The sequence below is a fragment of the Mytilus edulis genome, chromosome 7 (genome assembly GCF_963676685.1).
Source record: "Mytilus edulis chromosome 7, xbMytEdul2.2, whole genome shotgun sequence".
Lineage (NCBI taxonomy): Eukaryota > Metazoa > Mollusca > Bivalvia > Mytilida > Mytilidae > Mytilus > Mytilus edulis.
In genome coordinates this window covers 60,673,394-60,699,037 of record NC_092350.1, presented here as the reverse complement: position 1 = coordinate 60,699,037, position 25,644 = coordinate 60,673,394, and the positions used below count along the sequence as shown (strand labels likewise).

General features: G+C 32.2%; 2 protein-coding genes across 9 annotated transcripts in view; both read right to left on the bottom strand.

Annotated features, from left to right (window-relative positions):
• Positions 1-21,176, bottom strand: part of LOC139483551 (semaphorin-5A-like) — a 31,815-nt gene extending 10,639 nt beyond the window's left edge. Inside the window, exons 1-5 of the mRNA XM_071267565.1 lie at positions 21,016-21,176; positions 15,423-15,614; positions 10,765-10,836; positions 7,385-7,456; positions 6,475-6,793 (exon numbers count right to left, since the gene is read on the bottom strand). The gene's annotated coding sequence lies outside the window, so the exon portion shown is untranslated. The remainder of the gene's footprint in view (positions 1-6,474; positions 6,794-7,384; positions 7,457-10,764; positions 10,837-15,422; positions 15,615-21,015) is intronic.
• LOC139481930 (UDP-N-acetylhexosamine pyrophosphorylase-like) overlaps positions 1-25,644 on the bottom strand; it is a 116,104-nt gene that overhangs the window by 35,981 nt on the left and 54,479 nt on the right. The window lies entirely within an intron of this gene.

Genomic DNA, 25,644 nt, shown 5'->3' with positions numbered 1-25,644 from the left:
TAAGGCAATAGAGATATGAACTGAAAATTTCTAGTTTGGCTATAGCAATATAGATCTGGAGTAGAAAAACCTTCATGTTATGAACAATTAAAAAAATTATAAATAGACAATTTACCGAAATGACTGCATATTTCATAATTTATGTAAACATGGCAAAGCTGACTAGTGTAAACACGTGTTTCAAGGGGATTTCAGTCTTTATTTTTATTCACCCTGGCGGAGCATTTTTTGAGTCGGGATATGACCCCTGTTCAATTCCCAAAAATTGAATTTGTTAACTGGATTTGTTCTTTCTTAATCTATTTACAAGATTTGACATATAATGTGAATACACAAGCACGTAAAAAAATAGATTTGTAATCTCCATATGATAGGGCATAGGGTATGGTGTCAATGCTCCTCAACTTGGTATTTGATTTGGCCTTTCAACTGTTTTGATTTGAACGCCAGTGATGAATCTTATGTACGCAGGTAGGTTAATGCTGTTCGAGAGTAAATCGGCTATTTATTGATATAAAAATCAATGAAATTTGAAATTATTTAGAATTTTTGTCTAGATACTTTCATATCCAGAACTTATTTTAATCATCCCTGATATCATCCAAAGTTTTAATTTCTGGTGTCTCAGAACCCCCCACCTGGTTGCCATGGTAACGGGTACCATTTAAAGATGGCGTTTGAACGTCAAACTTCAAGAGCCTGGCACACCCTATAGAACTTGACAAATGAATAAAAATAAAGTTGTATTTGGTTGACAAATATGTTATCTTTCCCGTAACAGCTGTTTCATTCTTTAAATGTGCCCTTTTATAATAGAAAATAACAGAAGTGACATACAATCCAACCGTGGCCACACCAAAAGTCAACTATTTTGCCAATTTTGGAAATGTTGTAATCATTTTAAAAACAAGAAACAGAAATCTTCGTATTCATGAGCTTTCCAAGAATAAATATGTCAAGTTTCAAAGAGATCAATAAATGTTAACGGGGTGTTAACGATTGTAAAATAATTAAATTTGAATATCATGGGGTCTTTACGACTTTTAGATTACCAAGGTTTAGCATAGTGAAATAACGTTATGACGAACGGCAAAACAGTATTTCTAAAACAAAATGATTCTCCTGAAAGGGAAAACACTTTAACAAGCACTAGTGCATAGTAGTATGAAGCCCCTTCTATCAAACTCATGTTTTATGAGAAATATGTATCTGCTCAGCCCTTTTAAAGTTTTTTCAATGTTTTTTTTTTTATTTAAAACATTTTTAATTAATTCACTGAATTATAAGGATCAGTTACTGTCACATCACATGTGTGAATTAGTCCAGCCCTGGCCTCCGTGACTCATTTTTTTTTTAATTTTTTGTTGTTGTCACTGACAACAACAACAAAAAAAATGAATCACTGAGGCCAGGGCTGGACTAATGTGTGAATGGGTCTTTTTTAAAACTATATCAGCTATAAGCAATAATTTCTAGAGCTATGTTCATTTTCTGAACATGCATCATTCATTCATTGCAGTTTTTCCAGTACACAATAGTAAATTATTATAGAAAAAAAACATTAAAAATGAAATTTTCTTGAGATAAAACTATTTGTTTATTCAATAAAGTTGTATGCATGTGAAAGCCTTGAGTTCAGTATGAGTATTATCTGTCTATTATATACAAATATGACTATAGATATTTCCAAGGTTTCAATGTCAAAGAAATTTTAATTTTTCAATCATTTCAAATAGTTTTCTCAAAATTAAAACAAAAAGCATTGCATATATATGACACATTGAATTAAAACTGATAATCCTTATATAACAATGCATACAATACTTCCTTATATGTTTCTATGATCCATAATAAATGTAGACATATATTATCCTGCTGGTTTTCTTATGATAATGCTGTACTATATAATTCCTTATTCCTATACTTGTCTTTTTTTTTTATTTCACTCATGTATCATGCAAAGAATATTCCTATATATTCATGTAAAATGTTGTGAATTACAATATATGTACATGTACCAGTAAGTATATGCAGGTTCCACATATGATGTTTGAATTATAATTATCTCTTAGTTCACAGTTTTATGTATATATATCCAAAATTATCTCTGACAACTACTGCACATGATGCATTATGATATGAACATTTCCTTTTGTGTGTTGATCCTTCAAAAAAAGAAGTGCACAGTCATTTCCTCTGATGTAAAACCTTGATTTCTTTGTCTTCAATGTTCCAGAGTCAGTTTTAACAGTAATGAAATCCTTCCTTTTACTGTCATACTGAAAACTGCTGCATTCCAAAGTTACATGTGACATGGCATGGGGTTTTCATATTCAGCACTGTTATATTTTTGTTATATGTCATCAAGCTTTTATCTTAAAAACATTGTTTTCACTTTCTTTTCATTCATATTATATCCCCATACATGGCTACATATTGTCTGATAATTTCCTTGTATGTGTTGATCTTCATAAGAAAGAAGTGGTCACTTTTTTCTCTGATAACTTTTTTCAAATTTCAGTTAGGCTATCATAGTTAAAACTAACTTGTATGACATCATTGCCTCCAAGTCATCTTCATGCATGTACTGAAAAAAATATGTAAACCATTAATGGCATTTAAAAGTTATTGGTATTCATGTTATGATACAAATAGAAAACTTCAGTCAAAATTGTCACATTTGTGTAATCCTTAATTATTAATTGATGAATTGTCTGTAAAAGTATAATAAAGTATATAAGTACAACTTACTTTGACTGATATTTACCCATCACATTGCTTTGCCAATTTGTTATCAATAATGAATATGACTTAATCAATATGGGGTGGGTGTGATTAAATACAACAGATAACTTAAAATATATTCATCTAAACTGAGGGTCTGGATGGTGTTTACAGAATAGATACACCAATCATGTAATAATCCCTTAACAAAAGAGCACTATTTAAAGGCTGAGAAATTAAAGATTAAAAAAAGACTGATAATAAAAGAGAATGATGGTGTGTTAAAATACAAAGAATAGAGAATACTGAGCAAAATAGATAAAGATTAATATAGAAAATGGTATATAAAATATAGAAATGAAGGCCCCTAGCAGGAATCATTCATTATAATATAATTGATACTTACATTTAATTGTGTAGACCTCATATTTGATGTTATAGAAACTACACTCTTGACTTAATGCATTAACTGTCAACTTATATGTGCCAGTTGTAAATCAATCTGCCAAAGAAGTTACAATAATTACTGAAAGGTTTCAATTAAAACTCAATTGTATACACACCAGGTTGAAAATTAAAATACACACAATTAAGATTGATCTGTTGATGTAAATTGTTTTATAACAAGTGTGTTAAAATTTTTAAAGATCTACACAAATACTTCAGATACACATTATTATAGTGAATCAATATTTAATTTATTAAAAATACATATTTAATTTAATATTATGCCTATATATAAAATAAACACAAGAAAACAAATTATTAAAGACAAAAAAAATCAAATACACTAATTGGGTTGATTTAAAATAATACTATAATGACTTAGCATCAGATTCAAAGCCATAAATGAAAAGTTGTTAATAAATTATGGCCATGATAATAAATAATATTTCTCACATTTAACATCTCATGTGAATGCTTACATAATTTGATTAAATACAGGCTGAGGCATAAGTATGATACATGCATATATTTTAAATAATTCTTTGTTTTACTTCTACATTATGTTATAAATTGGAATGATAAATGATTTAACATGTGTAAATGCGATCGATTTTCAGATTCATGTACCAATATACCTTAAAGATCTTTAAAGAAAATGTTAAGGTGTTTGCATACGAGACTGGAACGGGGTTAGGGGCGGGGTTATGATAACTGCATAGGTGAAAGGTGGCGGGCCTCAGCCGGCATGTTAATTGATCGGACATTTTAACAAATTCTACTCCTTACGTTGGTTTCCAAAATTTAAACATTTGACCCGCATGAAATGAATGCATCCCTGGTCAGTCTGCAAAATGTCGACGTGAAATTATATTTATATAGTCAATAGTCAATAAAGATTGGATTGTTTATAAGAAAGTAAAATAGTGTTAACGTTAAAAATTAATTCAAAGGAAGTTTAATCAGACTGACCACATCATGTTGACAGCGAAACGTGTAAATATAACCACATGTTTTAAGTAAACATGCAGCTTTCTCTTCAGACTACATTCATAATCGTGAATGAAAGGAATATCCCATTCGTCTCAACTCGGCCGATTCCGTACCCTCATCTAGAAGGAGAGTAGCGGATTCTACCGAGGATTGCCGAATGAGGAATATCCAAGATCCTCGGCAGAAGGCTAAACTAATTTAAAACTAACGTACCTCAAAATATAAGCAACCCACATCTTTATTAACGTGTTGTTGTCGAACTGAAGACACTGACTTCTACCATAACAAGGTGCCCGATCAGCTGTTGGTGACAAGCTCAAATCTGACGTCGACGAAACGTTCTAGCCAATCACGTGTCGAATAGTTAGGAAAATGACGTCAGATTTAGATTGCGATGCAAACACCGAAAATCATTGCTAAATTTTTTTAAACTGCATTAACCTGCCTGCGTAGACGAAACGCGCGTCTGGCATACCAAAATATAAGCATGGTATCCTTGATGAGTTTTAACCGCTGTGAAAAGGGAAGTTGACAACGGGAAAGTTTAAATCGTAATGTTTGTCGTATATTTTAGATTTGTAAATGCTAAGCAATAGATCAATTATGTAGCAGACATTCTAGTTTCGGTATTACCTAAAGGACAAGCATCCTTTGAATATGTGAAATAAAAGCAACCACTGAAGTGACAGGATATCATCAATGAATCATAAAGAGAAAAAAGAACTTAGAAAGATGCCCTTTTTTCTTTTTCTTCGTGAACGTTAGTGTGAATTATGCTTCATATAAGTACACAAACAAGTCGGCCAATAGGGATGCACAATAAGTACTTATTACGTTTATAGTTTGCAGTTGCTTGCACAAAAAATCAACACGTTATACATTGCATGCGTCCCAAGCGCTTTTTTGGGATTTACCTTCATCAGGAACGCTCAAAGCCGAATATTTGAAAGCCAATGATGAATAAGAACTGAAACAGTTAAAGAGCTTTATAACCAAAAAAGACCTAAAAAATAGCCAAATCCATCTACATTGAAGTACCGACTACTGGGCTGAGGAAACCCTCGGGGACTGATAGTCCACCAGCAGAGATATCGAACCAGTGCTGTAAACAATGAAAACAACACGTTATAAATTTCATGAGTTCGAAGCACTTTTCTGGATTTATCTTTATCAGCAACGCTCTCTAACTATCTAATATCAACGCATGCTGTTTATGATGTGCTCAAAATGGAGTGTATCAGACATGGGGATGAAGAATGAACACAAGAACATTGACACAATGGATGGATTGATTGCACGTCCAGTGACAATCATGACAATATATATAAAATAAGAAGATGTGGTATGATTACCAATGAGACAACTCTCCGCAAGAGACCAAATGACACAGAAATAAACAGCTATAGGTCACCGTACGGCCTTCATCAATGAGCAAAGCCAATAGTGCATAGTCAGCTATAAAAGGCCCCGAAATCACAAATGTAAAACAATTCAAACGAGAAAACTATCGAACTAGTTAATGTACAAAAAAAACAACAAAAACAAATATGTAATACAACAACAAACGACAACCACTGAATTACAGTCTCCTGACTTGGGACAGGCACATACATACATAATGTGGCGAGGTTATACATGTTTATAACGGTATAATGGTAAAGTAATATGTAGATAACCATTCTTTTCTACAATATCGCCATACTATCAGACTACAAAGTAACAATTAGGACAAATTTCTGTCATTTCAATTAGAATAGTCGTTTACTAGTGGTACAGGATCTGCCTACCATACCGGGGAATCTGAGTTCACGCCCAGTTTTTAATGGCGTTTTATTGCTCAGTCTTTATTTTCTCCATGTCTCGATATATGAACTTGTATTTGTATTGTTGGCTTTCGTATGTTCGTAGCATTGTCACTTTAACTCGACCCATGAGTTCTTAATGTCCCCCTTTATCTTCCACCTCTTCTTTTTCATGTATTTATAACCACAAAACAACATTATATTGATGTTTAACTTCACTGACATTATCACATTGTGCCACAAAAACAAGTCTGCCTGTAAACTGTTAAAACTATTACCAACATCAATGTTTTGTGATGAAATATTATTTCTCAGAAGCATCACGAATACGTCAACCTCATATTTATTCATTAGGTGATTGCAATGTAACAATCTAATACGCCGTCTCAGGATCTAATGAATACTGGGAAATTTTTAATTGTTTTCATTATAATTTCAATCATTTGGTAAAATTGAAAGTAAATGTCTTTTTTAAAATTGTATCGTGATGTTAAAAATTAACCATACTTACATCCTCCTAAGTTTTATATTCGACGAAAAGAACCCTTCTGGTACACTACTTAAACTGTTGCGACTCAAATCTCTGGAAAATATATCAACGATTCATGTTGAAGTTAGTCATATCTAAATGCTAAATAAGGTAGCACAACAGTTTATACTTTGAAAAGGCCATTATTTATGTTTGAAATGATGTATCTGTGTTGTCTATCAAAATTTAAAGACATGGGGTACATTGTATTCAAAGAAAGACGATCAATGAGTTCGTGATTTAATACACTGTTACACTTAACTCTTCTGCTAAACTGCTAAATGTATGTTTATTCAAATATCTAAAAAAAATTATCGAGGAATTGTGAAGAAAGTCGGGTATAACATAAATGAGCTATTTTCACGTCAGTACATAAGTACTTGCTACTGGGTTGATGATGGTCCACAGCACCAAATTTTGAGGCAACATCAATAAACATCCTCGGCATGAGAATATTGAAACCCATGCAATATATGATGTCAACCCAACAACTTTAAAACTTATAATTTCCATCGTTTTTTATTATAATAATAACATTTACATTAGTTGCAATGAAACACGATTAACAGACCCATCTGCTGCTACAGTCGAAATCGGGTTAAACCTCAAGCATCTAAAAAGACTATTACAGTTTTATTTAACGTTAAGAAAAGTATTAAATGTTTTCAGGAAGTACAACACTTGATTCTTGATTTTCATTCCAAACGGTTCGCACTAGGACTCATTTCTGCGTATGTCAGTTTATTTTAGACTTATGAGTTTTAATTGGCCCTTTTGTATCTTTAGCCTCTCTTTTACGAACAATCTCTTAAAATATTCTGAATATTCTTTTAAAAAGAAAAAGAAACTCTTTTTTTTCAACATTGATTTTTATGACAAATATCAAACTTACATTGTCCTCAGGTTTATGTTCTTTGAGAACAACCCGCCTGGTAAACTGCTTATACTATTTATACTCAAACTTCTGAAGACAAAAAGATCGATTATTTGTGAAGGGTAAAATATAAATTAGCTATTTATAAATCGTGTTTGATCGTCAAGACTCCATTCCTTTAGTTTTATTATTTAAAAGAAAAAAAAACTTTCTCAGCCTTAATGTCTAATATTTATTTCAAAGAAAGGTTGACTGCAGACGTTGGATTGAAGTTGGATTAAGCTCGCACTGATTGTACTTAAAGAAAATATTCTGTTTCGACAAAGCTTCTAGTGTTGTTTTTTGTAGATCGATCATGGTAGAAGTGAATTGTCCCGTCCGGGTCACGTGAGTAGTAATCGCTGGTTACATAGTAACAAAATTCACGGTATCAATTTTCTATCAGATGGTGATATATATAGGGATAAACTAGCGAATTATTAATGTACGTCATGGCCAACCGCACCACACATCATCACTGCAATAACCATCCCCGGGTTGAGGATGTTAAATTTCGTGCAAATCATTATGTCGACCAAAGAGTTCAATAAGTTATAATTTCGGTCGTTCTCTATCGTGACATGATTTGTGGAGAATGCATGGTACAATATAAATGAGCTATTTTTTAAATTGTGTTTGTCCATCAAGACTCCGTTCCTTTTGTTTTAGCATTTGAAAAAAAAATTCAGCCTTAACGTCTTATATTTCTTTCAAAGAAAGGTTGACTGCAGATATTTGCTTGGTGTTAGCTTGAGCTCAGACTGATTGTAATTTCAGAAAATACTCTGCTCCGGCATAGCTTCTAGTGTATATTATTTGATCGATGGATGAAGGGAAATGTCTCATCCGGGACACGCTAATATGAGCGTAGGTTACACAGTAACAATATTCACGTGATCAATTTTATACCACCAGATACACATTTCGACATTAATTTAGTAACACTCAAGCAAAATTATACAAAGGTTGAAAACCTTATACAGACTTTCAAGAGAAGATTAAACAACAAAAACCAAATGTAAAGTGAAACTCGGACAAGGAATGAGAGCATTGCATGAAGAGATAGATAAGGTACAATAATTGTCAAACTTTTAAGTAGCTTATTAAAACAAAACAATTATCTAATGTCGACCCTAGAGTTCGATTATTCTAAACAGTTTATCTCGTTTTTTTATCGTAACAATAAGACTTACAGAAATTCCAATAACACAAGATCCTCAAACGCATTTACTGGTATGATTGAAATCATGTTTCTCCATAACATTCTAAAAATAATTTAACTGATTAATCTTTAGTAAAATGAAGTATCACATAATTAATGCGAGGGTAACACTAGCAGATTAGATTCTTGAATTTCATCCGAAATGTCCGCAACAAAAATCATTTTTGCGTTTTTCGGTTTTGCCTTTTTTGATATAAAAACACATTATATTAAGTGAGATCGTGTGTGAAATGTTGAAAGACTGGTTATCTCTTAGAACGTTAATCTGAACTTCAACTTCTGAATATTATTTAAAAAAGAAAAAGCATCTGTGTTTTAACCTGTATACTGATGATAAATATCTTTCAAACTTACACTCTCTTCAGGTTTGTGTTGTTAGAGAATAATCCGTCTGTTAAACTGCTTATACTATTACTCATTTACTATTCAATTTTTCGAAGAACAAAAATATTGATTAACTACGAGGAAATTTGGATACATATTTAAAAAACTATTTGTCAATCATAACTCAGATCCTTTACTTTTATTCATATGAGATTATAATTTTCAGCAATGAAGTCATATAATCGTGTCAAAGAAAAATTTCTTGAAGACGATTGCTTAACGCGAGATTGAGTTTGGAATTGTATCTCCTTACGTATCAATTTTATCGACGAAAAGAGAGAATTTTTCCCGACATGAAACGTGAATAGTAAGCGTTTGTTACATAGTTATATTATCAACGGTACCAGTCTCATTGCACTAGATAATCCTTTCGACATTACTTATCTCTTTAGTGATACTCGAGACAAATATATTCGAAAGCCGACATCCTAATATAGCCTTGGAAGAGATGATAAAACAACAACAGTCAATTATCAAGTGGAATTCAGATAAATAATTAGAGCTTTGCATAAAGTGTATACATAAATTAAAATTATTCTGAAATTTCAAAATATTATAGCAAATTCCAAAAACCAATATCCATATTTCCATGTCAGTTCCAAAGTTCTAGTTACAGGGCTTTCTGGTATCCACAGGGACTAAATGGAGTTTTACTTGTGTTAGTCATGGGCACCAAACTTTTAAAGCATCATAAAAAATAATTATACTTTGGATGAGGATGTTAAAAGCCATGCAATTCATGAAGTTAATCCAATATTTGGATAATTTATAATTCTTATCGTTATTCATTACACCAATAAAACTTACAGAAATGTCAATGACACAAGACCCTCAAACGATTTTGCAGCTATGGTTGAGATCCAGTTTTTCTCTAAGTTTCTAAAAAGAATTTTACTGATTAATATTTAGTAACGCTAACGCTTAGGGTAAAATATTCGAATATAAATGCCAAACCCATGGTTAAAAGAAAACAAATCTACGGCTGCCATGAATTATTTCTTTATCAAACTAACACTGTCCTCAGGTTTATTTTTTTTGAGAACACTCCATCTGGCAAACTGCTGATAGCAATTCCATACAAATTTCTAAAGAAAAAAAATTATTTGAGAAGTAAGCTGGATACAATATAAATTAGCTATTTCTAAAACCATGTATGTGAATCAAAAATGCATTCCTTTTGTTTATTATTAAAAGAAAAACAAATGTCAGCCTTAATGTCTAACATTTCTTTGAAAGAAAGGTTGACTGCCGATATTTGCTTGTCGTTTATTAAGCTCAGACTGATTGTAAATTCAGAAAATACACTGCTCTGGTATAGCTTCTGGTGTATTTTTGATCGATGAAAGAAGGGAAATGTCCCCTCCTAGACACGCGAATATAAGTGTTGGTAACACATTAACAATATCCAAGTTATCAATTTTATATCCAAAGACGCGTATTTCGACATTGACTGTCAATTTAGTACCACTTAGGAAAATATTTACGAAAATCGAAAACCTAATACATCATTGTACATTGTACAGACTTTCATGCAAGTGTCAATGTTTTGGCTGATGTGATGGAGATTCTAACATGGATTAATTAGCGAATTTTTAATGTAATTTCTGTTCAACGGTACCAAACTTTGACAACATCACTGCAATTAGCATCATTGGGATGAGGATGTTGGATAACGCACAATTATAATGTCGACCCTAGAGTTCGATTATTTTAAATAGTTTATCTCGTTCTTTATCGTAACAATAAGACTTACAGAGATTCCAATAACACAAGATTCTCAAACGCATTTTCTGGTATGATTGAAATCATGTTGTCCCGTAAGTTTCTAAAAAGAATATTACTGATTAATCTTCAGTAAAAAAATAGGATAGCATGATTATGTACAGGCAGTACATTACTAGATTCTTGAATTTCATTCAAAACTTTTGCATCAAGAAACATTTCTGTGTATGTCAATTATAAACTTTTGGGGATAAAGAGATTGTGGGTTAAATGTGTAAAGGTTCGGTAGCTCTTAGTACGTTAATAAAAAAAAAAAACTATCCAAAAATTTATTTTTGAAAAATACTATATATTGTTAAAAAGAAAAATAAACTCTGTTTTAACCTGTATACTGTTGATAAATATTAATTCTAACATGAAAACCTATTATCGTCAACCAGTTACATCACAATATGTCAACCTTTAGCGCAAACGCAGTAATACACAAAAGCGGCTGTTCCGAGTTACGACCAACTTATTTATACTGCCAGATATTCTCAATTTTTGACATCCAAACCCCCAGTTTACGTAGGCCAAGATTCGGATACAATATATGTATCTCTTATGTACAGCAAAATAAACAAAGGAGTAAGTTTCAATTTATTTTTCAGGGTAAAATTTCATAAAACAAAAATTCCGCGAAATGATGTTATTTTCTTAGCATGGCAACGAAACAAGGTGACGTCACAAGTATCTTTCCGTAAACATAAAATCAAATGTAAATACCGGGCGTTTTAAAGCTTCCTGTAAAAAAAAATTGCATTGAAAGAAAATATATAAGTGAAAAATGCGATTAAAAAAAATATCATTGAATTATATAATATTACTAATATTATCAAAATTGGCTTAAACGAAACAGCCAAAACAGTATGTTTAGGGCTTTCACGGTTAACAAAATACTAAATGTGTCTTATTAGAATCGAAACAATTCATGGTAGCTAACGCTCAGGGTAAAATATTCGAATATAAATGCCCAACCAATGGTTAAATGAAAACAAATCTACGGCTGCCATGAATTCTTTCTTTTTCAAACTGACACTGTCCTCAGGTTTATGTTCTTTAAGAACACTCCATCTGGTAAGATTTATATACAAATTTCTAAAGGAAAAAATCAATTATTTGTGAAGTAAGCTGGATACAATATAAATTAGCTATTTATAAAACCATGACAAATATATTCGAAAGCCGACATCCTAGTATAGCCTTGGAAGAGATGATAAAACAACAACAGTCAATCATCAATTGGAATTCAGATAAATAATTAGAGCTTTGCATAAAGTGTATATATAAATTAAAATTATTCCGAAATATCAAAATATTATAGCAAATTCCAAAAGCCAATATCCTTATTTTCATGTCAGTTCCAAAGTTCTAGTTACAGGGCTTTCTGGTATCCACAGGGACTAAATGGAGTTTTACTTGTGTTAGTCATGGGCACCAAACTTCCAATGGGAACAAACTGTGCCCCTCTACTCGCCGACTTGTTTCTTTATTATTATGAGGCTGACTTCATGCAGGAACTTCTTAGGAAGAAAGATAAGAAGTTAGCAATATCCTTTAACTCTACTTTCCGCTATATAGATGATGTTCTTTCACTAAACAATTCAAAATTTGGTGACTATGTGGAACGCATCTATCCAATCGAACTAGAGATAAAGGATACTACAGATACAGTTAAGTCGGCTTCATATCTTGACTTACATCTAGAAATTGACAATGAGGGTCGGTTGAAAACAAAACTTTACGACAAAAGAGATGATTTCAGCTTTCCAATTGTGAACTTTCCATTTCTAAGTAGCAACATTCCAGCAGCACCTGCATACGGGGTATATACCTCCCAATTGATACGATATTCCCGTGCTTGCATTTCCTATCATGATTTTCTTGATAGAGGTTTGCTGCTCACAAGGAAGCTATTAAACCAAGAGTTCCAAATGGTGAAGTTGAAATCATCCCTTCGTAAATTTTACGGACGCCATCACGAGTTGGTTGACCGTTATGGAATAACCGTTTCACAAATGATATCGGATATGTTCCTTACGTCGTAACTACAATCCCCTTCCCTTTCATGAATATGACCTACCGAATTAGACTATTTACCGGATTTGTAATCACTTAAGCAACACGACGGGTGCCACATGTGGAGCAGGATCTGCTTACCCTTCCGGAGCACCTGAGATCACCCCTAGTTTTTGGTGGGGTTCGTGTTGTTTATTCTTTAGTTTTCTATGTTGTGTCGTGTGTACTATTGTTTTTCTGTTTGTCTTTTTTATTTTTAGCCATGGCGTTGTCAGTTTGTTTTAGATTTATGAGTTTGACTGTCCCTTTGGTATCTTTCGTCCCTCTTTTCTGTCCAAAGCATCATACAAAATAAATATATTTTGGATGAGTATGTTAAAAGCCATGCAATTCATGAAGTTAATCCAAGATTTGGATAATTTATAATTCTTATCGTTATTCATTACACCAATAAAACTTACAGAGATTTCAATGACACAAGACCCTCAAACGTTGTTGAAGCTATGGTTGATATCCTGTTGAACTGTAAGTCTCTAAAAAGAACTTTACTGATTAATATTTAGTAACGCTAACGCTTAGGGTAAAATATTCGAATATAAATGCCCAACCCATGGTTAAAAGAAAACAAATCTACGGCTGCCATGAATTATTTCTTTATCAAACTAACACTGTCCTCAGGTTTATGTTCTTTGAGAACACTCCATCTGGTAAACTGCTGATAATATTTCCATACAAATTTCTAATGAAAAAAAAATCAATTATTTGAGAAGTAAGCTGGATACAATATAAATTAGCTATTTCTTAAACCATGTTTGTGAATCAAGAATGCATTCCTTTTGTTTATTATTAAAAGAAAAACAAATGTCAGCCTTAATGTCTAATATTTCTTTGAAAGAAAGGTTGACTGCCAATATTTGCTTGTCGTTTATTACGCTCAGACGGATTGTAATTTCAGAAAATGCACTGCTCTGGTATAGCTTCTGGTGTATTTTTGATCGATGACAGAAGGGAAATGTCCCCTCCTAGACACGCGAATATAAGTGTTGGTTACACATTAACAATATCCAAGTTATCAATTTTATATCCAAAGACGCGTATTTCGACATTGACTGTCAATTTAGTACCACTCAGGAAAATATTTACGAAAATCGAAAAGCTAATACATCATTGTACATTGTACAGACTTTCAAGTAATGATAAAACCGCAAAGAATAAAAAGTTATGTATAACCCGGACAAGACATGAGAGCTTTACAGGAAATGATAGATAAGGTACAATAATTGCCAAACTTTTAAGAAGCTAATTTAAAAGAACAATATCCACATTTTCATGTTAGTATCAATGTTTTGGCTGCTTGGATGGAGATTCTAACATGGATTAATTAGCGAATTATAAATGTAATTTCTGGTCAACGGTAACAAACTTTGACAACATCACTGCAATTAGCATCATTGGGATGAGGATGTTGGATAACGCACAATTATAATGTTGACCCTAGAGTTCGATTATTTTAAATAGTTTATCTCGTTCTTTATCGTAACAATAAGACTTACAGAGATTCCAATAACACAAGATCCTCAAACGCATTTACTGGTATGATTCGAATCATGTTGCCCCGTAAGTTTCTAAAAAGAATATTACTGATTAATCTTTAGTAAGATAAAGTACAACACAGGGAGTACAACACTGGCTTTTAAATTTCGTTCACAACGTTCGCGACGAGACTAATTTTACGTACGTCGATTGTTACCTTATGTAGATAAAGAGATTTGTAGTAAAATGGGTAAAAGCTCGTTAGTTAATAGTACGTTAATTGTGAAATCCGTTACAAAAATTCTTCTTGAAAACGTACTTGAAGAGAATACTCTCTTTTTTTTTACCTTGATTCAAATGTCACATATCTTTCAATCTCGCACTGTCCTCATGTTTATGCTGTATGCAAATAATCCGTCTGGTACACTGCTTCTTTGTCTAGCGTATGAAGCAAAGAGCAGCTAATACGAATGTTATAGTCGTTGGTATGACACGGACGGACGGGGATTATAACGCAAGACATCATACAGCCGTGGCGAACACGCTACTACGAGACCACTGGGTCGGTGATATCAAAATGAGAAATAAAAGTTTTAATGAGGAATAAAAAGAATAGATAACAAAAAAGAATTTCGTAAGCTTCGTTTGTAGTTAATAAAGCCTACTTTGAATTCCTTTTGATGAATGTGATAACAGTTTTTTTCTGGGTTTCATGGGTAAGGGCAAACCACAAATTCAAATATTAAACTCGTTACATTTTATAGAGGATATGATTGAATGCGGTCTTACATCAACAATGCAAAAACATTCATGAAAATAATATTTATAAATATAATATTATCCACGAACATGATTACTCACAGACATTAATGAATTCATAGTATCCAACTAAACTTGATTGATAAGCAAACTCCATCGTCATCAACCTCGACTTCAAAATAAAACTTGAAACGCCACTTTCAGGAACATTAGTCATTTATCCAAAATAAATCCATCACAATTAAACATGAATTTAAATAGACAACTGACTATCAGATTATTCAAATTAACGAGTAACTAAAAAATCAATAGAAGCTAGTGTTGAATAATCATACTTACAACTCTGTTGTATTTATAGGTACCCCTTCAGGTATTGCTGTTAAACCTTTGGATCTACAATCGACTTTTGTTCCTGTGCAATCACATGTGGTTATTCCAATACATGGTACAGCATACGTGTGTTCTAGTAAACTGACGATTACAATAACTATTACTGTTAAAATCATGATTCTAAGTTTCTTCTCTTTATATCTAAAACATAATGTTAAATTACATTAAAGTAAAATCACAAAAATACGGATCTCCGAGGAAAATTCAAACTTAAAAGCCCCTAATGCAATGGCAAATTCAAAAGCTCAAACACATTAAAAAGATTTGGAAAACACATTGTTTCTATGGTAATTTACATAAAGGTGACAGTAATTTACATTTGTTTAAATATTGCAATTCGATTACGAATAGACAAATAAGTTATAAAATCCCCGAGTGGATCGAATGCTCTTCCAAAGGCAGTGAGACCAGGTGCGTCAACAGGGTAATTATCTCCCGCTATCCATATAAAAAAAATGGTATGATTGCCAATAAGACAACTCTCAATAAGAGACCATATGACACAAAAATTAACAAAAAAATGTCACCGTAAAACCTTCAACAATGATCAAAGCTCAAACCGCATATTCAGCTATAAGAGACTACGAAATGACAAATGTCGAGAGACCAAATGACACAAAAATTAACAACTAAAAGTCACCGTACGGCTTTCAACAATGACCAAAGCCAAAACCGCAGTCATCTATATAGGCCACGAAATGACAAATGTCGAGAGTCCAAATTACACAAAAATTAACCAATATTTGTCACCGTATGGCCTTCAACAATGAGCAAGGCCCATACCGCATAGTCAACTATGAAAGGCTACAAAATGACAAATGTAAAACAATTCAAACGAGAAAAAAAAACGGCCTAATTTATGTACAAAAAATACATACAGACAGAAGGTGACTGGGTTAATCATGTTATCACGTTTCCAACCCTCCTTCTGACCTTGAACATTGGTGGAACAGTACAACACAAAAACTAACTATAGAAATCAGTTGAAAAAGGCTCAACTCATCAGATGGATACAAAATAACAGAGTGGACATGGGTGGGTGCTTGTATATGTTTTACCTTTTACAAATGGTCACTTGGATGGGGAGAGGTCACATTGGCACTCATACCACTTCTTCTCAAATCTATATATCCGCCGTCATGATGAAACAGACGAACATAGAGGATTGGTTATATTCTTAAAAAACAGTAGTGCATATGGACTTTCCATTCTAAGATAAAACATTTTTCAAAGCTTTATAGTAAAAGTGTTATAGTTTTAGCCGTAAAAGGAGTTCCTATGGGAAATTGCATTGTCGGTATTTACAGAAATGCAACCTATATGCTGAAACGCAGGTCCGTAACTTAGAACATAAGGACAATAAATTATACAAAAAATTAAAACAGCCATTCAGATAAACTGGTTATTTGGTTGAAAGATACTTCTAGAATTTTTTGCCCCGGGCAATAAATGCAAGAAATAAACTGAGTCCTATAACATGAGAAATTAAAAGTTGATACAGTTATTATGCTATTATTTTTATTTTCCTTTAGATTATAAGCACCAAAAGTTTCAATGACTTTGTACCTTTCTGATATTAAAATTTTCGATGATGGCAAATCAAGATATCATTTTGGACACACAGAATTTATTTTAGAAAGGCAAAAGATAGCAAAGGGGCATTCAATCTCAAAAATCGAACATAAATAAAGGCAACAGTAGTTTACTTACTGTAAAAGAGAGGCAAACGATAGCAAAGGGGCATTCAATCTCATAAGTCGAACATACATAAAGGCAACAGTAGTTTACTTACTGTAAAAGAGAGGCACAAGATAGCAAAGGGGCATTCAATCTCATAAGTCGAACATAAATAAAGGCAACAGTAGTATATTTACTGTAAAAGAGAGGCAAAAGATAGCAAAGGGGCATTCAATCTCATAAGTCGAACATAAATAAAGGCAACAGTCGTTTACTTACTATAAAAGAGAGGCACAAGATAGCAAAGGGGCATTCAATCTCATGAGTCGAACATAAATAAAGGCAACAGTAGTATACTTACTGTAAAAGAGAGGCAAAAGATAGTAAAGGGGTATCAATCTCATAAGTCGAACATAAATAAAGGCAACAGTAGTTTACTTACTGTGAAAGAGAGGCAAGAGATAGCAAAGGGGCATTCAATCTCATAAGTCGAACATAAATAAAGGCAACAGTAGTATACTTACTGTAAAAGAAAGGCTAAAGATAGCAAAGGGGCATTAAATCTCATAAGTCGAATATAAATAAAGGCAACAGTAGTATACCGCTGTTCCAAATTCACAAATCAATAGAGAAAAAACAAATCCGGGTTACAAACTTAAACTGAGGGAAACGTATCAAATATAAGAGAACTATACGACACAACAGAAACACCAAAATGTAACACACACAGAAACGAACTATAATGTAACAATGGCCTTTTCCCTGACTTGGTACAGTGCATTTTATGAAAAAATGGTGGGTCTTAAACTATCAAACACTATAGGAACAAAAAAGAAAAAAAGAAAAAGACGTAAAGCCAAATAAGAGTATACAAAACATAACATTGAAAATTGAAGACTGCGCAATACGAACCTCACAAAATACCGGATGCAATCTTAGATGCTCCGGAAGGGTGATTTGTTCTGTTATGTCGCTCATTCAAGTGTGATGAAGTGATTGTTTCATTGCAAAGTTTTAAAAATGAAAGTAAGGAAATTAATCATTTTTGAATAAAAGATATAAGAAAAACAAAGTCGTATACATACTGTAAATGACGATTTATACTTTTGTTCAGGATCTTATGAGGAAAATTTTAAGTTAGTATGCATTCTACTGGTTAACTCTTCACAACAAATGATAACGAATGTATTTGCAAAGGTGCTGTCTCGAGTGTAGATTATAAAAGAGACGTCAATAAATGAATTATCGACTATCATCAACGGAACAAAAACTGACACACGAATTTAGTTAAGAAAGAAATTTGGTTCAACTGTTCAAATGAAAAGGTATATATAATACCGTATAGCGGGTTATTTTCGCGGGTGTAAAATTTCGCGATTTTCCTTAAGTAAGGTATACGAAATATTTTGGCGTTTATTGTTTTGGCGAATTCAAAACTTTTATCAATACCTTTGCATGTGCACTTTTAATATGGTGTAATTTATTTTGGCAGTTTTGTTCTCTTCGGTAAAAAATGCAACACTTACAATACAATCTAATCAAAGAGCAGAATGCTCTGAGGGATACGATTGCCATACACCTTATCGCTAATCCCGGATGACCCGGCCCCTTGAACTTTTGACGCATACAACAATCACTTTTACATTGTGGCATCAGATATGTTGTTTTATGACGTCAAAATTTTACGGGAATCTGTGCGATATCCAGTAATGGCGGACAAATAGCGATAAGGTGTATTTTTTTCATTGACACATGCATACAGAATTTCTGCCAATTTTTCATAAAGCTAATGCGTGATATTTGGTCAAAATTGAAAAGATCAAAGAAAAAACAATAGATCGAGAGATAATGCCGCAAAAAAGCATGATCATGCGTGAGTCTCATGCATTTTTGGCAGCCCTAGTACAGCTGGATAGTATTATTTTCAAAACTAATTCAACTGCACAGTCATGTAAAATGTAATTTTCGTAATCTGAATAGTTACTCAACTTTAAGAATAGCCAATCCCGTATACAAGTGGATGAGCAATGTATTTATTGGGTTTTATTTTTGTACTATCAATTCCAAGTTTATTTTCCACAGCAGTCACTGAGAGTGAGAGAAGGTATTTCACTTCGTATCTTATCACCATTAATCGTAGGAGGAACCTCATTTCTAACTCATTAAATATTTAATTTTCTTTGGGTCAGTGGGCATGACTCCTTTCCGTACACACTTCATTGTTTAAATTGCGATCGTTTTTAATATAATACGACGTTTATCGTAATCTAACGAGTTAATTTTTCTCGTATTTTGATTTTGACGGAAGTTACTTACGGAAGGGAGACAACTCGAAACGATAATATGGAAGACTCCATTCCGGCTGAAGGGGTGTTAAAGTTACATCTTTACGATGTGGACTACATTTATTTTAATTAAAAAGATGCATATGATTTAAAATTATGCAATAACAATAACCCTTAATAGCACACAGACATGGAAAGGATCCTATGAGTTTCAAATTAATCAATGGATTGGGGAATGCACATAATTACATAAACACACCCTTGACTTGTGATTTGGAACAACAACGTTTATTAAGTGATAATTAAACGACCTAGATGGTTCTCCATTTCTTTATGAGCGTACAATATCAAATATAAGTTTCACAACGGTGACATATAAGAAAAACTCCATTTCAGTTCTTATATGACAGAAATAGATTTATTTGAATTCAGAGAACTCTCGCATTTTATCAAAACTGGGGAATTCCCTCCGACGTGTTTCTAAATTAATTTATAAAAACACTAAATATAAATACTGCTTAAGTCTGATTTTCCGTGTTGTTAAAAACACGCATATAAGTCAAGGGAAATATCAAACATGAAGATTATGAGAAGAACATTACAGGAAAGTTGTTTAAGTTCAATCCTTTTGTATGTTTTTAACTTTTAAAGCAAGGCAATCATTAGAATCTGAGATGTTCCTTAATGTTTAGAATAAAACGGTTGACATAAGGGCATGGCCCTGCGTCAATGTTATCAGTCTACAGATTGCTTGAAAGCAATCGTATCCCAAAAACATATAAAAAAAAGATGCAGAAAGGAGTAGGTCCAGTAAGACCCCTTTTTGGTCCCAAAATAAAGCAGTTTTACAAAATTGTTAAAATGTAAACTTTTAGTTATTTATTGGACGATAGAATGCTTCTGCTACATAAATGTGGGCTGTTTTTGACAATGCAATGCACATATATCGGGTACTAGAACCATTAAGTCATGCTAAATTACTGAAATCTTCACAATTCTAGCATTGTAGTTAAATTTTAGACGGTTTTCGTGTAAAACGAAAGTGGCAGCATTCGTGTTCATGCTTAATATTGAAATGTAAGTTGTATTTGATGATAATACATAACATATATAAAGATTGAGGATGAACACGGATGCGGCCACATTTATTTTTGACAAAAAACATCTGAAAAGTGACATTTTTCGTCATATGTGGTAGATTTTTCATATTTGAGCTTGAATCGGATCGTTTTTAATGACTAAATCAGTTAAAATCTTTCACATACACTAACTGAATCAAATAAAATAGACACTTAAGTGTTTAAAAAGTGGTCAAAATCTTTCGTCAGATGAACCTGAAATTTGAGGCCAAAATCGGTCCTTATCGGACCTACTCCTTTGATAAATTGGAAAATCTACGTAGAATTATGTTTTATGTTATTTATGTAATGAGTAAATTTGGATTTTAGCATGAAATTATTAAGAATGATTTCAGGCCAGAAAACAGACCGAACGCGTTATCATCTGTGTCATGTCGCCGGGAATGATGATGAGTGCTATAAGAGATAAGTTAAGATAGGTAAATGTATAAAGTTACTTACATGTTAAATAGTTGACAATACGACGACAACTGGAAAAACTGATCACACAACCGAACACTTGAAGAGAGGCTTTGTGAATGAAATAACACGTTGGAAGGGATGGTATATGTTTAATATCACGCTAGTGTGTGCGTGGTCCGAGGATGTAACACATGCTTACTGTCGTTTCAGTGGTTGAACAAGGCAAATATTTTTACAAATTTCTTTTTCTGAAAAGGAGCGGTTCGTACTAATATAAAACTACGTATGACTAAAGATAAAAAAAATAGAAAAATTATGTAACATATTGCGAATACAAATTTATGTACATATTGCAAATAAAGTCTATGTAACATATTGCAAATGAATGCTTGAACAAGCACTATTGATTTCAACGTTTATAATAAAATATGAATTATTTGAATAAATAAATTGTCAAATCATCAAATTAGATGAATTGTTTAATATCATTTTGTTCATGCTTTCTCAATGTTAATTATTACAATTATTTGAAATCAGACACAGAAGATGAAAACTCTAGCATACTAGGGGAAGAGAGATTTGCCATCAATTTACAAAATGATTCAATAATATCAATACAAACTTTGATAACATAATATATATATTTTGAAAAGAATAAATAAACTTAGTATCGAATTTTTTTTATAGATGATCTCGCTTGAGTCGGTACGGCGAAAGCGAGAAAAGCCGTTGATATGACCATTGCTATTCTGCACTACAAACTGCTCAGAGTCTGAATTGACCAGTTTCTGTGCTCGACCAGTAATATTGAGCACATATTTTACTCAACTAGTCTCGACATTGTCTCGACTGTACTTAACTGTACTTAAGTGTACTCGACTAGGTCTCGACTTTACTTAATTAGTCTGATTCAGTACTTGATGATCTTTGTGTAGTCTGAAATAGTCTTGACAAAGGCTCGACCTGTCTCGACCTGTCTTGACTAGTCTCGACCTGTCTCGACTAGTTCCGACTCAGTCTTAACCAGTCTCGACTCAGTCTCAACCAGTCTCGACCTGTCTCGACTAGTCTTGACCTTCAAATTTAGTTTTGACTGGTGTAAATCAGCCCATCTAACTAAATTAAATATTGATCTTACAAAATTCAAGCTTATTAGGTAGTTTGATTTATTGCTGCGAAATGAAAGAATTTAATTTTACAATATGTCAAAATGAAAATTTTTATATAAAAATTCAGATAGGCATCTTTAATTTTTTTTAAAACTTTTTCAAATCAACTTGGATTTTCATCAATCTATGCCGATATCTTAGATATATATCAAGCTTACTGAATCCCATTTCATTAAGTTTTTTGTTGTATTGCTGTAAAATGTAAGAATTAAAGTATTCTTGGTAAAAAAGGCTAGGATTTGCAATTTGGACAAAATAGAGATAGTGCACTTTAATTTTGTTCGTAACTTTTTCAAATCAACTTAGATTTTTATCAAACTCTACAACTATCTTTGCAATATATTGATCTTACTGAATCATAGGGTGTTATTTAGTTTGGTTTATTTCTGTCAAATTTAAGAATTTAATTAATCTAGGTCAAAAAGCTACGATATTAGAAATATATCCTTCCTCATAATTTGGGAAAAAGTATATATAAAAGAGTTATATAATTTCTTTAATGTTTTATTCCTTTTGATATATATTATATAAATATATCAAAAAGGGATGAAACATTAAAGAAATTATTAAAATAGTTCTTCTGATTGGTGGTGATTTATAAAGCAATACCTTCTGCTTAGGGCAAACTTATTAAAAAGATCACATCTACCAGAGAGTTTTAAATTCTAAATAACATTTATTCAAAGTTGCAATTTCCTGTTAAATCTAAATCGTAAGGCGTTTTTAATTCACTAGATAAGCAATACACGAGTTTAAGAAAAGTAGGGCTTTCTTTTTACCTGTAACACTCATGTGTACTGATGTAATTAAATCATGTATAGTGCCATGTCATTAAATTTGACAAAAAAATATTTTAAGATTTGATTAAAATAAATTTATACTGTAACTTTTGAACACATTTCTTTTTTTAAAAGGTTATCAAGAATTGTCATGAAAGTTCATGATTTTAACCAAAAAAAAGGTGTTTATTTTGTTTAAGGTGATTTGAAAAAGTTATGAAATCTTAAAAAAGACACTTTTTTTTTGGTTAAAACAAAAATTTAATATCATTTATAAATGAAGAAAGATATATTTCTTATATCGTATCTTTTTTACCTACATGTAGATTAATTAAATTCTTAAATTTGACAGAAATACACCAAACCTAAAGTTTATTTGAAAAAGTTATAAAAAAAATTAAAGTGTACTATCTCTATTTTGTCAAAACTGCAAAATCTAGCTTTTTTTACCTAGATTAAATTAATTCTTAAATTTGACAGCAATACACCAAACTTCATAACAACCTGGGATTTAGTAAGATTAATACCTCACCAAGGTACATGTAGCTATATAGTTTGAATAAAATCCAAGTTGATTTGAAAAAGTTATTAAAAAACTTAAAGTGTACTATCTCTATTTTGTTCGAACTGCAAATTCTATCTTTTTTTACCTAGATTAATTTAATTCTTAAATTTGACAGCAATACAACAAGAAACAAAATAACCTGGGATTCAGTAAGCTTGATAGTTATCTAAGATAACTGCATAGTTTGATGAAAATCCAAGTTGATTTGAAAAAGTTATTAAAAAAATTAAAGTGTTCTATTTTTTTTTTGTCCAAATTGCAAATCCTAGCTTTTTTTGTTTTACCAAGATCACTTTAATTCTTACATTTTACAGCAATACAACAAAAAACTAAATGACAGGGGATTCAGTAAGCTTGATATATATCTAACATAGCTGCATAGCTTGAGGAAAATCGAAGAAGTTGATTTGAAAAAGTTATTCAAAAATTTAAAGTGTACTATCTCTATTTTGTCCGAATTGCAAATCCTTGCTCTTTTTACCAAGATTACTTTAATTTAAAAATTTTACAGCAATACAACAAAAAACTAAATGAAATGGGATTCAGTAAGCTTGATATATATCTAAGATAGCTGCATAGTTTGATGAAAATCCAAGTTGATTTAAAAAAGTTGCCTATCTGAATTTTTATATATTAATTTTTATTTTGATTTTGACATATTGTAAAACTAAATTCTTTCATTTCACAGCAATAAATCAAACTACCTAAATTATAAGCTTGAATTGTGTAAGATCAATATGTAATTTAGTTAGATGGGCTGATTTACACCAGTCAAAACTAAATTTGAAGGTCAAGACTAGTAGAGACAGGTCGAGACTGGTTGAGACTGAATCGAGACTAGTCGAGACAGGTCGAGACTAGTCAAGACAGGTCGAGACAGGTCGAGCCATGGTCAAGATTATTTCAGACTACACAAAGATCATCAAGTACTGAATCAGACTTATTAAGTAAAGTCGAGACCTAGTCGAGTACACTTAAGTACAGTTAAGTACAGTCGAGACAATGTCGAGACTAGTCGAGTAAAATGTGTGCTCGATTTTACTGGTCGAGCACAAAAACTGGTCAATTCAGACTCTGAGCAGTTTGTAGTGCTGTTTATCGCTATTTTACCTTTGACGACGTTGTCAATTTCAAGTCAATTTCATTAGAATCGCTACATGCCTCCTTAGTTTATAGCGATAATTTTCCATCCCAAACAAGTAGCATGATATAAAAAAAATATCACAAAAACATATCAAAGGAAAAATTCACAAAGGAACGATAATATATTTTACATCAACCACAAATTGACATCTATAGTTGTCAAGTCTAGGACTCATGTAATTTGGACCGAGTGTGGATTCATTAGTGATGTCTGCATACATTGTGAGTCGTTATTGTATTAATTCTTGTAAAACTATTCCGATATCGTGTGAAGTTAATCAAATATCTTTTATTTTTATCATATATTAGTAAATACAGTTTGTTTTAGAGAGGCAAAAGATAACAAAGGGGCATTCAATCTCATAAGTCGAACATAAATAACGGCAACAGTAGTTTACTTACTGTAAAAGAGAGGCAAAAGATAGCAAAGGGGCATTCGATCTCATAATTCGAACAGAAATAAAGGCAACAGTAGTTTACTTAATGTAAAAGAGAGGCAAAAGATAGCAAAGGGGCATTCAATCTCATAAGTCGAACAGAAATAAAGGCAACAGTAGTTTACTTAATGTAAAAGAGAGGCAAAAAATAGCAAAGGGGCATTCAATCTCATAAGTCGAACATAAATAAAGGCAACAGTAGTATACTTACTGTCAAAGAGAGGCAAAAGATAGCAAAGGGGCATTCAATCTCATAAGTCGAACATAAATAAAGGCAACAGTAGTTTACTTACTGTCAAAGAGAGGCAAAAGATAGCAAAGGGGCATTCAATCTCATAAGTCGAACATAAATAAAGGCAACAGTAGTTTACTTACTGTAAAAGAGAGGCTAAAGATAGCAAAGGGGCATTAAATCTCATAAGTCGAACATAAATAAAGGCAAGAGTAGTATACCGCTGTTCGTTTTAGAGGGGCCAAAAATAGCAACGGGGCGTTCAATCTCATAAGTCGAACATAAATAAAGGCAACAGTAGTTTACCGCTGTTCGGAATTCACAAATCAATAGAGAAAAAACA